Genomic DNA, 17,559 nt, shown 5'->3' on the forward strand with positions numbered 1-17,559 from the left:
TGCTCAAGGCTCATTACTATAAGGATTGTTAAAGGGTTTGAAACAGAAGTGAGGAGTGACTCCAGAACCCATGCTCTTAATTACTATGTTATCCAACCTCTTCATTGGCAGATAAGAATTCCTATTTCTCAAAGTACAGCCCAATATTGGTATGTCCTTTTTTTAAAATTTCCTATAGGTGTGAAATGATAACCTGATTGGTAAAATTAATGATGGGTTGAGCATAATGTGTTTATTGGCCATTTAGTTTTCTTTACTGTAAAGTGTCTGTTTATAGCTTTTGTAATTGACTGCTATTCGCTTGCTTTTCTTTTGTTTTTGTTTTTTTTCACCTTAATTGATTTATGGAAACTTGTAAATTCTGGATTGCAGAACCTCATTGCTCATGTGCTTTGGAAACATTTTTCCTTTTTTTTTTTTTTAATTTTTATTTATTCATGAGAGACAGAGAGAGAGAGAGAGAGGCAGAGGGAGAAGCAGGCTCCCAAGGAGCAGGGAGCCTGATGCAGGACTTGATCCCAGGACCCTGGGATCATGACCTGAGCCTAAGGCAGACGCTTAACCATCTGAGCCACCCAGATGCCCGAAACATTTTTTCATCTGTAGCTTGTCCTTTTATTTATAGGGTCTTATGTTGCATAAATACAAATAAATGTGAAAAAACATTTTATTGTAAGCAAATAATCAGGGTTTTCCTTCATGACTTGTGCTTTCTCTTTTTATAGAAATCATTTTAAAGAAATATTTTAGTTCATCAAATCTATAAACCTATATTATAGATATTTCTTATAAATATTTAAAATTTTTGCTTTTCAAAAGTCGGTCTTCAGTCCTCAGTGATCTTTGTACGGGATAAGTATTCTGTTATGGTACACTAAATATTTACTTAAAATTATTCAAAGTTTTACACACCATGAATGACATCTTATCTCTGTTAGCAGCTGTCAGTCTTGACTCAAAAATAGGAAAGAAAAAAAAAAGAAAAAGGACCTGTAGGATAACCTCTAAGCCTCAGAGTTTCTAAACACACTTTTTGAGCTATTAAGACTTATAGCCCCAGGGGAGTAGTAAGCATGATTATACAGTAAGAAAAGTAACTGGAAAGTTAGATAAAAGTAAATAGTTACAATGGAGAGTTTTATGATTCTTGTTATACCTATAGGGCAATCTTTTAAAACAAACAAACAAAAAAATAAAGCTAATTCATTTAAAACCCCATTCAAATGTCAAAATACGTGTAAGAGTTCCAGTGTGATACCAATTGCAAATGTCATGGTTTTCCTACACTCATGCTGTTTAATCACTTCATCAAAAGAAATTAATACTCAACAGCAATTATATATCTAAAAAACCTGAAAATTTATCTATCACCAAATCTTTTAGCTTTTTTTTTTTTTCCTCACAAATTTTCAGCTAGGGAAGACAGCGTGCATGGCACATGCTAACCTTTTCATTTTGATTTGTTTTGACTTGACTCTTAATCTAACATTTCAGAAATGCATGCTTTTTCTTTTAAGCTAATCATCTACTTTGAATACAAGTGCTTATAAAATAGTGGACATCAACTAATTATAGATTGATCCAGTTATATTTGACATAATTTATTCCTGTACTTTTTCTCTTATGGAATGTCATACTAACTTTAGCTTTTACTTTTTAGAAGGAAAGAAAAATAGTGACCATAATATAAAACAACCTGGAATTGGAACCACTATGTTTGAGATGCTTTGTTTTTTCAAATGTAAGAATAACATAAAGAATGTACAACCTTATTAGTTTGAGTCTGTAAAAAGAGACAATCCTATATCCAGCTACACGGATTAAAAAAAAAAAAAACTTTAATTTTTATTTTATTTTTGTACTTTTTTTTACTATTTTTCCAGATTTTATACAATTATTTATGTTATTGCAGTAAGAGTGGTAATATTCAGAGGGAAAATACATTTTATTTGAAAATTAAATGTTGATTAATTGATTTACCATCTATGGAGAAATATAATATCTAATAGTGATATGATTTAGAAAAAAGTAACAATTGCCCAGAATTTATCTATAAATTCAGTACTGTCACAATTCAAATTCCATCTGGAAAACACATTGCTCCATATAAAATACATACCAAAAAGTCTATAAAAAGCTAATTCAACTTAAAAAAACAAAAAGAATAACAGAGATACATTCTTTATGCCAGATAGTAAGCCATAATGGAAAGACCAAATAATAGAGATATTATAGAATATCACAGAAAGAAACAAATGGAACAGAATATAGAATTCTGATATGCAGTTGGTATATTTGAAATTATGTTAACAATGATAACACAGAACAATGGGAAATTATAGATTGCTTAGTAGATTGATATTGGGAGAATTAGCTAATTCTACATAAAAAATATTCTTTAATGCACATACTATACAAAGGAAAACTGCATATGGATTAAACCATGTAAAGATTTTATTTTTAAAAAAGGAAAAAAAAATAGTAGAAGAACTTCATCTAGGAGTAGAACAGGTTTATTTAAAAATATCTCCAAAGCACAAAATTTAGGGCAAAAAATAAGGATTTGAGTACATTAAAATTAAGGATTTCTGCTCAACCACAAAGTTTAAAAAGAGACTAAAAAATAAGAGAAAATATTTTCAACATTTAAAAATGTTGAGATTACTATCTAAAATATACCACTCCTCACCCCCCAAAAATACCCAAGGAAATTATAAGAAATTAGTAGAAAATAGGAGTAGGAAGATAAACAGAAATTTCACAGAACAACTAAACAGGAAGTAAAATAAAGAAATCCTCAATCTCATCCATCATCAGAGTAATAAAAAGTAAACAATGAAAAAGTATATTATGTCTATAAAGTAGAAAATTAATATCACCTAGTGTTGGCAACAATACAGGTAGTCAAGAATTCCTGTGGAGTAAAAAGAGACATAGATCAATGGAACAGAATAGAAGACCCAGAAATGAACCCACCACTATATGATCAACCAATCTTTGACAAAGCAGGAAAGAATATCCAGTGGAAAAAAAGACAGTCTCTTCAACAAATGATGTTGGGAAAACTGGACAGCCACATGCAGAAGAATGAAACTGAACCAGTTTCTTACAGCATACACAAAAATAAATTCAAAATGGATTAAAGACCTAAATGTGAGACCTGAAACTATAAGAAATCCCAGAAGAGAATGCGGGCAATAACTTCTTTGACATTGGCCATAGCAAATTTTTCTAGATACGTCCTCTGAAGCAAGGGCAACAAGAGCAAAAATAAACTATTGGGACTTCATCAAAATAAAAAGCTTCTGCACAGCAAAGGAAACAATCAACAAAATTAGAAGGCAGCCTATGGAATGGGAGAAAATATTTGCAAATGACATATCTGATAAAGGGTTAGGATCCAAAATATATAAAGAACTTATATAATGCAACACCCCAAAAACAAATAATCTAATTAAAAAATGGTTAGAAGACATGAACAGACATTTCTCCAAAGAAGACATAGTGATGGCCAACAGACACATGAAAAGATTCTCATCATCATTTACCATCAGAGAAATGTGAATCAGAACTACACTGAAATATCACCTCACACCTGTCAGAATGGTTAAAATCAACAACACAAGAAATAACAGGTGTTGGTGAGAATGTGGAGAAAAAGGAACCATCTTGTACTGTTGGTGGGAATGCAAACTGGTGCAGCCACTGTGGAAAACAGCATGGAGGCTCCTCAAAAAGTTAAAAATAGAACTACCCTATGATCCAGCAATCACACTGTTGGGTATTTACCCAAAGAATACAAAAACACTAATTCGAAGGGATACCTGAATCCCTATCTTTATAGCAGCATTTCTACAATAACCAAGACATGGAAGCAGCCCAAGTGTCCATCAATCGATGAATGGATAAAGAAGATGTGGTATATATGTACAATGGAATATTATTCTGCCATATAAAAGAATGAAATCTTGCCATTTGCAATGACATGGATGGAGCTAGAGAGTATTATGCTAAGTGAAATAAGTCAAATACTTATTTGACAGACAAAGACAAATACTATATAATTTTACTCATTTTAGGAATTTAAGAAACAAAAATGAGCAAAAGGAAAAAAATGAGAGAAGACAAACCAAGAAACACTCTTGGTATAGGTATTCTGCAAGGCAATGTGGAATATTTTACTGAAATTAATGCACATAAGTGCATCCTAAGACTTTGAGGTATATATTTTGTATATACAACCAAAGAATCTTCTTCCTAGGATTGGGATGGGAACTGTGCTTTAAGGATTTATTCCAACAGTCCATCCAGCAGAAGTAGCCTGAGATGTTTTACTAAAGTTCAAGCATGGCACTGACCCCAGTCAAGGCATTAAACATATGACTTAATGGTGTTGCTTTGTAACCATGAGTCTGAGGACATCTGGAGTAACTTATACCAGTTCACCAGCATTGTTACTAGAAATAGTGAGATTTAATGATTTGAAAAGAGTCTCCATGAACTGCCCCTTTGGAGAGCTCTATGGTTAAATCTGATTAGTTTCCTTATTCATGTCTTACTGCCTGGATTATATTATCATGGTTTATATTTGTGTTTGTTGCAAAGAACAGCTCATGAACACTATATCCCATGTGTTTGTATATATTGTGAAATATGTCTATTACCAAGGACTTTCGTAGAATTAGTGCCACTGCCTTCTCACATTGAATGATGTTGTAGAGATTTTTCTTCCTTATACGTGATGTGTTTTTTGGCCCGGATGCCCCTGCAGAAATCTTTAAAGTCCATAAAGATTAACAATGTATGTATCAGTGCTGAATGCACCTGGATCAACTTTTTATAATACCTAATAGGAGAAAAGTTTTTCTATAACGATTAATACACTTTCCAATCTTTCCTCCAGGGACTCTAGTTATGTTTGCTCCAATCTCCTTTTTCTTCCACATCTATTATTTCCCCCATTTCATTTTGCTTGATTTTCTCATGTCTATACTGAATGTCCCTGTTTTTAGCACTGTCTATTCTTTATTCAGATTCCAAACTGAGTTTATGATTCTGTTTTTCCATTTATTCTAACATATTCCAGATCATTTTTCATCTCCTTCTAGGCCTTGATACCTCTTCTTTTAGTCTGTATCACCAGGAAGATGTCTAGTAGGCCCCAAAGAACATAGGGTGGAAGTTCACTGTGAGGAGCTAGTATCCATTCAGACCGGTCAGTGTCCTGCAACCCCTGGCTGTTAATTGCTTGCCATCCTTCTCATTTGCTTGGTTGTAAAATTATCCCGGTACATGACTCTCATCTCTGTTTTAGTTGTCACATTCATCTCCTTTTTTTCCCCATCTTTTCTTAGGCCCTGGCTAGTTGTTTTGGGTTGTTGGTCATTTTTTAGTGCAGCTTTTTCAAGACATTTCTTTGTTGACAGTATTGGAGAAAGCTATAAGTTGACCTGGTTATCAGCAAGACCCTATACATTACAAGCCCTGTGTATCATGATCTAATATTTACTTTTACTTAGATGACAACTAATTGGCATTGAAACTGATTGATACCTATACCTAATTTTCTGCCTTCACCCTGTCAAGTTGGTAAAGAAGTATGGTTCCTTCCTGATTCTCTTCCCCTCTGCTGTCCTCTGATATGACAGCGTTAACTGGAAAACTCCCACATGCGCATCATGGACGATGGAGAAAGCAACAATTTTGGATCTGTTCCATATTGTTTATTATTTTGACCATGTACTGATTATATTTAATTTTCTTTTTAATGCCAACAAGCATGGCCAGAGTAGGAGGGCTAAGGTTCCTGTTAGTGATATCTATTTTTTCTGCCTAACTAGTCTCCATTTCCCCCTCTTCTGAGGGTGTTCTAGGTTATACTGTGTCCCCCAAAAAGATACACTTAAGTCCTAACCCTCTTGTACCTGTGAATGTGACCTTATTTGAAAATATGGTCTTTGCAGATGTAATCAAGGTAAAATGAGGTCATCGAACTAGGGTGGATCCTAACCCAATATGACCAATGTCCTATAAGATGAGGAGAAGAGAGAAAGACTGAGACATACAGAGAGAGCATCATGTTATAACAGAGGCAGAGATTGCAGTGATGTGTATACAAGACAAGGAACACCAAGGAATGCTAGGAGCACCAGAAGCTAAGAGAAAGGCATGGAACAGATCCTCCCCTACTGTCTTCAAAGAGATTTTGAACTTCTAGTCTCAACTGCGAGACAATAAATTACTACTTTTTTAAGTTATCTAGTTTGATGATTTTTTATGATATCTCTAGGAAATTAATACAGAGGGCAGCATGATAACTGGAGAACTACCAACCTGCTATCACATCCAATTTTTATGGTTTGAAAAACTGTTTATGTTTTCTTTGCTCAGTAATTCCTCAAGAATAGGAAACTATTTCATGAATTATTTTATAAATAATGATTAGAAAGCAATATATATTATTTATACATAATAGATTGAAGACAGTGACCAAAATGTCATTTAAAATAAAATCCAGGGGCACCTTGGTGGCTCAGTGGGTTAAGCATCTGCCTTTGGCTCAGGTCATGATCCCAGATTCCTGGGATCGAGCCTCGCATTGGGCTCCCTGCTCAGTGAGGAGCCTGCTTCTCCCTCTCCCTCTGCCTGCAGTTCCCCTGCTTGTGCTCTCTCTTTCTCCCTCTCTCTCTGTCAGATAAATAAAATCTTAAAAAATCAATCAATCAATCAATCAATCAAATCCATAGAGGACTGCCTGGTCGGCTCAGTCAGTGGAGCATGCAACTCTTAAATCTTGGGGTCATGAGTTCAAGCCCTACGTTGGTTGTAGAGATCACTTAAAAATAAAATCTTTAAAAAAAAATTAAAAATAAAAACAAAACAAAGTAAAATCCATAGAGACATAAACTCATATTTCATCCCTTACTTCTAGGTGACTTTATGTTATATTTTATTGCCATTTATTGCTTAAAATACTTACATGCAAATGTGGCTGCATAATTCCTTTATTTTAGAGAACGTTAAATGTTTTCTTAAACAGACAACATAGTATTACAGAAACCTGTTCTAACTAAAGAAGAATTTGGAGGAAGGATATCAGGGTTTCACACAGAACCCAAGAACAAGAAGTAAAACTGGGCCTTCCATAGGAAGAGATCCAAGAAGTAGAAAAACAATAACCACAACATATTTTCTTTTAATTTCCCTCTATTTTTTCTGTAGGTTGAATGTTCTATCACTTCTACTTTTCTCCACTTCTCTGCTTTACTTTTGCACATTAGAATTCTCTGCTTATTCAATCATTTACACACTGTATTTAGTGGCTACCCCAAAACTGCCATCTCAACTCCTGAGTCTGCTTGACCTTACCAGCTTTTTCCAGAACTTGGAACTCATTATCTATGCTCTAAATCCAAATTCTTGGTAGAGAGAAACTGATAGGATTGGCATAAGTTAGACACCAATCTCTGATCCTATAAACTACGGTCAAGGGACTGAATTTATATGGAACATAGGGCTTCAAACTCTAAGGTTATGGGAAAGGTAGGGTCTTTAAGAAAGGGGTATGATGGGGCGCCTGGGTGGCTCAGTCGTTAAGCATCTGCCTTTGGCTCAGGTCATGATCCCAGGGTCCTGGGATCAAGCCCCACACCGGGCTCCCTGCTCAGTGGGAAGCCTGCTTCTCCCTCTCCCACTCCCCCTGCCTCTGTTCCCTCTCTCGCTGTGTCTCTCCCTGTCAAATAAATAAATAAAATCTTTAAAAAAAAAAAAGGGGGGGGGGGCTGTGAGAATAAGAAAGGAATGTTCAGTATTTCTACCACAAAATCTTCTTTAAAAAATATATATATATTTATTTATTTATTTATCTCTGCAGTGGGAGGGGTAGAGGAAGACAGAGAGAGAGAGAGAGAGAGAATCCTCAAGCTGATTCCATTCCCTACGCACGGCTCATCCCAGGACCCTGATATCATGACCTGAGCCCAAATCAAGAGTCGGCCACTTAACTAACTTAGCCACCCAGATGCTCCTACCACAAAATCTTCAAGCTTTATTATAGATTTCAAATGGCTATTGCTTTGTTATTTATTTTTTTACTTTAATTTAAAAAAAATTAGTTTTAAATTTGATTTAAGTATCAAAATCTAGGTAATGTTTCGTAACTGTTTGAATTGGTAACTACAGTTATGCAATGTAGTGAGAAAAATAAATGTGATTTGAAACTAGAAAACCTGGAGACCAAGCCCACTGCTACTCCCCAGTCACAGGATCCTGGGCAAGTCGTGCAACCTCTCTCACCCTCACACTGTTATCTATAAAATGCAGATAAAAATAAGAATATATTCTTTAAGTGGTTAATGTACACACCAAAAAAATTTCACGCACAGGTAAGGGCCTCAAAAAAGTGTAAAGTGCTAAAAAAGCTGAAAACAATGAATCATGGAATACTACATCAAAAACTAATGATGTAATGTATGGTGATTAACATAACATAATAAAAAAGAAAAGAAAAGAAAAAGAAAAAGAAAAAGAAAAAAAAGCTGAAAATAGGGTCACGTTACTTTGTTGGAACCCCCATAACAACATACACAAAGCTCTGCAATTGATTCATCATAAGTGCTTGGATGCCACCTGTCCATTGACCGATGCCCATTTGTATTATAACTGTCTTTCTCCTACTGTCATGTACTGAATTAAATTTCTTTTAGTTGCATGTAATAACAACAACAAAAAGATTCTTGCTTAAGTGAAAGCATGGAAAAAAACTAGATTTAAATAAAAAAGTTAAAAAAAATTATCAGATCCAAGTCTTAACCAAGTCCCAGGATGAGCAGGATGCAAGCTGGCACTAGGGACCTTGGCAGGTTCGAGGAATTTCCACTAGAGGTTACATACTATGGCCACAATCACATTGTGACTATCACTCAGTTCAATAGTTCCACATTTCTTCAAGAGAAACTGGATTTACCTATGTTGGCTAAAATGTCTAACTCAAGTCTGTTAGCATCACATGATGAAAATAGAGTTCTTGAGGCTCCATCTTGATATTGGTGGCAGGTTCAAGAAGGCAAAATTATTATGAGATGGAGTTTCACCACAAGAGATATCTGCTATAATTGAGCAGCAAGCGCTTTTATCATTCAGTTATATAAATGGTATTTTCTCCATAGCCAATGCTCATTTTTTCTACCCTGAATTTTTAACATAGATAATTTGCCTGCATATATATGTTCAACCATACCTTTTCCCCTGGTTCTACGTGTTCTCTCATCTCTGTATCTTTTTGTGCATGGTTTAACTCTATTGTATATTTATTGATCATATTTTTTCTGTCTCAGCATACATATGGCTGTTCCAACCCAAGTTCAAGCGATAAACTAAACACTAAGAAATGTCTTTGAAACCCAAATTCAAATTCCTGGGAGAGATGGGAAAGATTCTGATTTGACCCAACCTGGTTCCAATGTCTATTCGACTATGGCTGGGAGACAAGTCACAATGCCAGCTATCAACTCAGCAGTGCTGCTGGAGAGGTCTTAGGGTGGGTGGATGGGAGGTCGGGTTAGGAGTTGTGAGTGATTAATTTTCCTTAAGGAAAAAAGAATGAGCTGGGCAGACACACAGAGGTATAGATGATTAGCTTTAACCCATCCACTGAATACCGGAGCAATATTTAGAGACATCTCCATCTGTACATACCATGAGCACTTTAAATTCAGTTTGTCCAAGAGTGAGCTCATCATCTATAGTGCAGCCTCTGGTCCTCCATATTTCCATTGAATGCATCACCATTCTCCTGGGCACCCATATTTACAACATGACAGTCTATTTTGACTTACTGTCTCTATCAACCCAATCACCACTTTCAATCAGTTACCAAGTAAGTCATTTTTACATCTACAGTGCCTCTCAATTCTGTTTGCTCCTTCATTTACCTATTGACACCACTCTGTTTCAGACTCTTATTACCCAACCAGTATATGCAACAATACATGCAAAGAAAAAAATATCTTTGTCTCCAGTATCTGTTCTTTAAATCCATCCTACAAATTGATGCCAGAAAATGTTATTCCCCAAAGATCAGTCTCTAGCTCAGAAATCTTTAATGCTTGGAACTTGCTCAGTTCCAAATTCCAAAGCGAATATTTAAAATAATACCTGGAATGTATTCCTATCTGACTTCTTGTCTGATCCCAAACTGCCTCCCTTCTATGTGGGAAAAATGTGACCTTGAAAGCATTCTCTGTTCTGATGACTTGTCAATGCATGTGGGACTTCTTCTAGATAACCTCTTCTCTTTCTTGCTACCACTGTTTTGCTCATATCATTGTTTCACCTTAGAATATCAGCTTGCTATCCAGACTGGCCAGAATTTTATGGCTTGGTTTAGAAAAAAACTTAACAAAATAAACCATAAAGAAAAACAAACAAACAAAACCCTTCTTTTTATAGATCCCTTTCCTTATACCCTCCTTTCCATAAAATATGGAAAGAATCTATCTTAATATAAGCAGTCAGTACAAATTTTCTGTACCTCTCCTCTAGTACATATCACATTCTGATATCGGTATGTTTCCAATGTTTTTCATCATGCTTTTCCCTCCTTTCCATCAAAAAAGAGAGGGGAAAGAAAGGAAGAGAGAGAGAAGGAAAAAGAGAAAGAGGGAAGCTTATAAACTCCTTGAAGAAATTACCTGAAGAGGTTCTGAGTCATTTCTCTTTTCCTCCAGAACACGAAAATACACAGAGAGTATAAGTAAAAGCAAGGGTTCTTATAATATTAAGATGGAATAATGTTCAGGAGTGCCCACAGATTATGTGAACCATGCCTTTGTTCTCTCTCATAAAGAATTCATACATGCAATGTACAGTAACGGAAACAAGGTCCTTTCACAGCTTCCCCATGAAAATCTTTGCTTAAGATGGTTGATATATGTATTTTTACCTAAAAACCAATAAATTCCACTTCCTTTCTTAAAACCAGACTCTCAAGATTATCTTTTCTTCTGATAGATGCAGCCAGAAGAGAACATGATAACCAAAGTTGCATCGATGCCAGTTGCCACCACTACTCTCCTACCCCCTAATAGAAAAACCAAAAACAAAAAACAAAAAACAGAGCCAGCACCTCACTTGGATACAAGATTGCATTTTCAAAAGCAAAATGACACTATATTCATAACTAAAGAGCAAGTCAGTAATTGTGACCTAATTTGGATCCTTTACTCTGATCAGTTAAATCAGCAACTTCCCTTTTCTCTATGTACTTAGCAGGGTGAGTATCGGACACGCAACAAAGAGATGCAGAGAGGCTGAAGTTCAGAAGTGCTCTCATGCCCCACCCAGAGGACACATTGTCCCCCACCTCTGGGTGGGGGATGAGGGATTTAGGGATTTAATAAATATGAAGAGCTGAAAAGTAATTTGGGATTCAGATGATATAATTTGTAGTCTTCTAATGGTAATCATCTTATATATCATAATATACATGATTATCATAAGAAATTTTTTAAGAATCAAATATTTTGACCATAGATTTTACCTTCAAGATCCTCCATGACCTAGTCTCTTCTTTCCTCAGAAACCAAATTTTCTATCGTAAATACAGTGGCATATATGGAAAATCAAAGATTTCATGGTAATTGAAATGCTGAAATTTACTCCTTTACCAATAACTAAAACATAATATGAAAAAATACGCCACAGGTTTACTAAACTTTCTAAATGTCCTAATTTCCCAAGAGATATGTGGTAGCTTTCAACTTGTTCTATTTCTACTTCTGTGTTGTGTAAATTATATGAAAATAGCAGATTGCATGATTTTTCTTTTTTTTTTAGTTAGGGATGAAAAAAAATTGCACTAGCTTAGAAAAATCCCTGGAGGCTTTCTTGGACCATTCTTCTATGAGGAGCAACAATTATTCTACTTTTGGCAAATACTATCTCATGCTGAGGGAATACATGTACGTAATAAAAAAAAAAAACTGTGAAGAATGGGATAGAGATATTGTTTTAGTATATTCAATATTAAAGATATTTTACTTTGAAATATTTGGGGTTTTAAAAAAATCATACAGCAACGTATTTTAGAACTCACCTTGCACAGGCAATATATCTGAAGGGCGATATAAAATCCTATTGCTAACCTCGAACAGAATGGTGGTTGAAAAAAAATTTAGAAATATCTTCTTCAGATATCTACCTCTAAGGTTAACCCTACTTTGTGAATATTAATCCATTTTTAATAGTGTAACTAAAATAACAGTTTTATGTACATTATTCATAGTTGAAAATCTGCCAATGCAATATCACCCTCAGCAAATGTTTTGTTTCTCATACTCATGTGGCCAAAAACTTGGCATTAAGAACACTTAATAAAGTCACTTTGTTATATTTTAATCCTAGAGATCCTGGTCTGCCAAGAAAATTAAAGTGTTCCTGAGGAAATAAAGCCTCCCTACAAGCCTTGAAATTAAGTTTCTGTTTAAATGTTTATAATCTAAAAGTCATAAGGGATAGTTAAATGCATGTAAGACAGCAGGTCAGAAAGAAAATGTAGGCTGTCTACATATAATCACTGACTAAGTTGTTTTGATCCAAACCTTTCTTTTGGCAAACAACTACCTACACAAGAAGAATAACATAACAATCATCCAGTGAAGAAGCGAATAGTTTCTAACATCTACTAGGGAGGAAGCTGGCATGTGGAGGAAAATGAAAGGAAATTTTAACATGGAACAGAGTGAACAACCATAGACGAAAGGTCTTAACACAATTTGGAGACAGCCTTAAATACTGCAATGAACCTAGAAGATCATATTTTCCCACCTATAGTCATTTGTTGCACTCATTCCAGGAACACAGATTTTTATGAGGGCGTTTTGTGATAGCATTTTTATAGATGACATTAGAAGAGGCAGTTAGGAGAGTTATAGCTCCTGAATGTGTACGGACTTCTGAAATAGCAAGTAAAACAAACACAATAATTCACCACCACAACAAAAATAACACTTTTCTAGTCATTCTTAGTTTAGAGACATTATAAGGAGACAAAAAATTAAATAACAGTATTATTATGATGATCTCACCACAAAAAAATTTTAGGATGTTTATTCATTTGACATATTTATTAAGCTCCTACTAAGTTCCAGGCACAGCAGATACAGCAATGATTAAACTAGATAAAAATCTCTGCCCTCAGACATCTTAGGATCTAGCAAAGAAGATCCAATTATACAAGTATAATTAAACAATTCATTATTTACTTTACCACGGTGAAACATATTATGAGGGAGAGTACAGGATATTCTCAAAGTACATTATGCATTCTGAGTCTTGGGAGAAACATTTGGGGCAGGTCTCCAAAGAGGTTTCCAAAGACATTCATCATCTCTTTGACTACCCACCTCACATCTGTCCTCACTGACCATCTATTCAGATGATAGCTCTTGGTGTTTTGACTTCATTGTGGTGGTGTTTGCGATGAGAGTGCTCACGTATCGGGCGGGGGGGGGGGGGGTGTTCAGAAGATCAGAGGGGAGGTCAGATATCAATAAACTAGAGAAGACTGCTATCTTTCTGTGACTTTCTATTACCTCATCTTGAACCTTCTCTATTTCCTGATACTTCTCTTACCATATTCTCCTCAACCAGTAGTAATCACGTATGGAGTTAGTTTTCATTATCTTCTCATTTAATCCTTATGACATTCTCAATGAGTTAGATGCCATTATTTCTATATTAACACAAAGATACTAAGACTCAGAAGTTATTCACCTGAATGAGCAGGTGAAATCCGTCAAAGAATTGGGTGACCACATAACCAACCTATGCAAGATAGGGGCTCCCAAATCTGGCATGGCAGAGTATCTTTTTGACAAGCATGCTTTGGGAAACAGTGATAATGAGAGCTAAGCCTTAGGCTGTCTTTCCATAGCTGCAAGGGTGACTTCCCTGTTCACCAAGGCAATGCATGCATGTTGGAGTTACCTTTACCTTTTCTTTAAGTTGTACCAAAACATCTACTTAACTTATTTCATTAGTACCATTTCCTTCAAACAAAGTAATTTGGTACCCTCCTCCCCACCTCCCCAGTAGAAGATACTAAGACTCAGAGAAGTTAAGCCTAAATGAGTGCCATGCAAGATGAGTTACTACTGTGCATCCATCAGTAGTAAATACATCCTGAGGTATATTGTGCTGGGACCAAGTCTGAGAAAAGTGGAGGATAGATGCACTGCATCCTTTTTTGCCTGCTGCAATTCTGACATTCTGTTTTAAGTGTCTAGATCTTATGTCTAAAGCAGAGTTTTTGTGCATAAACATTAAATTGTATTAGAAATTTGGGCAAATGAACTATTTCTAGGCTTTACTATAGATCAGGACTAGTGCTAGTCTTCAGAAGATACATGATTTTCCAAAGAGGCTAATACTCACTGGAAAGCAAATGATGAGAATAGAATCCTTTGTTCCCAGCCAGGATGCCAGTTTTGTTGTCAAAATTGATACTAGATTACAGATAAGAAGGAAGTTAGAAAACCACTATGGGTGTTTTAATTTGGCTTGTTCATACTTTCCTGGGAACTTAGTATCTGATTAAGTCAACTTTTCAGTGAATTGGACATATTTCAGTGAACTGGTTTCATAATGTGGATTCACACTTTATAAACTATTATTTTAGTTAGCATTGCAATATCTCAAGTCAAGGAAACACTTTCAGTTTTTAAGAGTCCTTACCCAAGCAGAAGGACTCAATTTACTTCTGTTACGAAAGTGCAGTGCCCAAATTGGGCTGTCCAGCTGAGCAGAACTTTTTTTTTTTCCTGTTCAGGCATGAAGCTTACAAGTTGAAGAAACTCAGTGGTTCTCCAGCCTGGCTGCATGTAGTCATCACATGAGGAGATAGAGATGTCTTTTTCTTACCTTCAGATATTATGATTTATTTGACTCATGTGGAGCCCAGACACTGGCTTTGTTTTTTGAAACCATTTCTCAAAGTGATCCTAATGTCTACCCAGGGTTGAAAATCAATGAGCTCTGCTGGCAGGATAAAAAGAGAATAATCTCACCAAACTCAACTCTGAGAAACCTTGAGGAGAGAAAGAGGAGACCATTTTAGTGCTTCATAGTGGCCACAGCAGAGTTGATGGTGGAGACGGTGACGGAGTGGTAGCATGTTTGTTTGTATGTGTTTTTGAAGAGAGGCAGCTTGAAATCACTTAGCTACACTGGCTGTGGGGAGATGAGATGGGTATTCTACCCTCAGTGGATAAACATGATTATAAATGCATTTCTATGAGGAAAATGGAACTTTTGAGGTTAAATTAATCCAGTGGTGAATTTCAGGGAAGATACACAAGGGCCAGTTTACTAAAACTGAGTGTAAAACTGAGGAGGTCATTGGAGAAAAAGATAGGACAGCTCCAGTGTTAGCACAGGACATGAAAAGCTGTCTAATGAGATTGGTATTGCCACTTTCTCTTTGGCTCTGTGAGTGTGTTCCTCGGAATAATGATGATTTACTGACTAATCAAGTTACAGAGACCATTATTTAAATGGCATTCATTTTCTCAATAACTGTGGAAATGGGCATGTTTCTTGTTGTCTTTCTCTCAATGTCTGATTGTGAATGCTTATGTTAGTAAATTATCACAGAAGAGATGAAACAAGATAGAATAATAAAATCCTTCTCAGTTTACTTCAAATCTGGGGTCACAGTTTTGGAAAAATCAGCTGCAATGCCCACACATTGTCTTTTGCTTTTTAGCTCATTTTTTTCCATGTGATTTTGTGCTGAGGAGACTGTTTTGCCGTGATATTTAACCGTACACAGTGCAGATTTTCCATTGCTGCAATTGTGAACTTGTAACACAGTGCAAATTTTCCATCTCCTTTGACTTGTTTATGCTCTAGAATACAACACTGATTTCACTTTCCATTCCACACAAATTTATATCTTATTTTTATTTAAATCACATACAGCTTTATTATTATCTAAATCACAGAATCAGATAAAGTAAGGTGGATAATGTAGGGGAAGTGTTGTTTATGGAAATGGTTACATTATCATTGATACAAGCAAATTCAGAGAATATATATTAGGCTTCTACTACATGTCAGGTATTATGGGTTCAGTGGCTCTCAAGCTTTCCTGTATATCACAATCACCTGGAAGGCTTGTTAATACACAGATCGCTGGGTCCCACTTCTAGGGTTTTTGAATCAATGGGTGTGAGATGTGACATTGTGTATCAATTACACTCAAAAAAATTTTTAAAAAGACAATAAGATAACTTTTCTTATATATCCAATTGTCAACAAGTTAAAATTGGGGTAATTCCTAAAGTTTTTGAAGAAAAGAACTGAAATTCTCATTCACAGCTGATAGTAATTGAGCATTGTTAAAATAACTTTGGAGATGATGGAGACATTATCTAGTAAAAAGATGTTGCTTTTACCTATGACCCATAATTTCTACTTCTAGATGAATTGCATAGAAATCTCTTGTAGAGAAGACTTTATAATGATGTTCATAGTAGCAATGCACAGTACTGAAAAACTGGAAATGATTTAAAGGTCCATCAACAGAATTATGTTATATTCAAATGATGGGATACTATACAACAGTTAAAATGAATAAACTAAAGTTACATACATATCAACATAGAAAAATATCATTGACATATTAAGCAAATAGAATGCAGAAAATATATATTATATACTTGTTATCAAATTTTAAGTATTGCAAAATCACAGTACTATTTAGTAGCACATATATATGAAAGTTAAAATAAAAAAGGTCATCATGATAAACATAAATACTAATTTATCTGCAGAGAGAAAACATGGAATTGGGGAGATAACTTTATAAACTTTTTTTAAATGTAGAAATAAAATTCTTAAATTATCTTCATTTTGCATACCTCTGAGGATATGTACATACTTTTATTTTAAAAATCCATCTGCACCCACTTTCACGTTATGCATGGCCTTGCTAATACTATAGGAACACTTAACATCCATAGGTAAATTAAATAAGGCCCTAAGTTCATTAACCCTCTTGTCATAGAGAATTGGTGTCTTTGTCTCCCTCCTCTTAAATCTGGACAGGCTCTGTGTCTGAATTTTACAACAGAATATGTAGGAAGTGATGTTAATCCAGTTTGGGAGCTTTGCTCTTAAGAGACCGACAGCTTCTCCTTTCTGTCACTGGGAGCCCTGAGCAGCCTTATAAGAAACCTGACTGTGCTAGGAACACATACAGGTACTCTGGCACACAGTTCCAGCTGGGCTCAGCCTTCCAGTGGTCTCTGCCAAGGAACTAGGCTTGTCAGTTAAGCCATGTGGGACCTTTCAGACCAGCCATTCACCAGCTAGGTACATGAAGTGACCTCATTAAACTTCATGGAGAGGAGAGAAATCATGTGTCTGATTCCTACAGGGATTCCTGACCCTAAAATTGTGCTAAAATAAAAAGGTTGTTGTTTTAAGTTACAACATTTGGGAGTAGTTCAATAGATAACTGAAAAAAATCCTTTGAAAATGCTTCTAAACTCTGTTGTA

General features: G+C 35.4%; 1 long non-coding RNA gene across 1 annotated transcript in view; it reads right to left on the minus strand.

Annotated features, from left to right (window-relative positions):
* The window catches only part of LOC116634097, a 325,131-nt gene that overhangs the window by 102,396 nt on the left and 205,176 nt on the right, over positions 1-17,559 (minus strand). The window lies entirely within an intron of this gene.

Source organism: Phoca vitulina, unplaced genomic scaffold, assembly GCF_004348235.1.
Source record: "Phoca vitulina isolate PV1807 unplaced genomic scaffold, GSC_HSeal_1.0 scaffold8, whole genome shotgun sequence".
NCBI classification, from domain to species: Eukaryota; Metazoa; Chordata; class Mammalia; order Carnivora; family Phocidae; genus Phoca; species Phoca vitulina.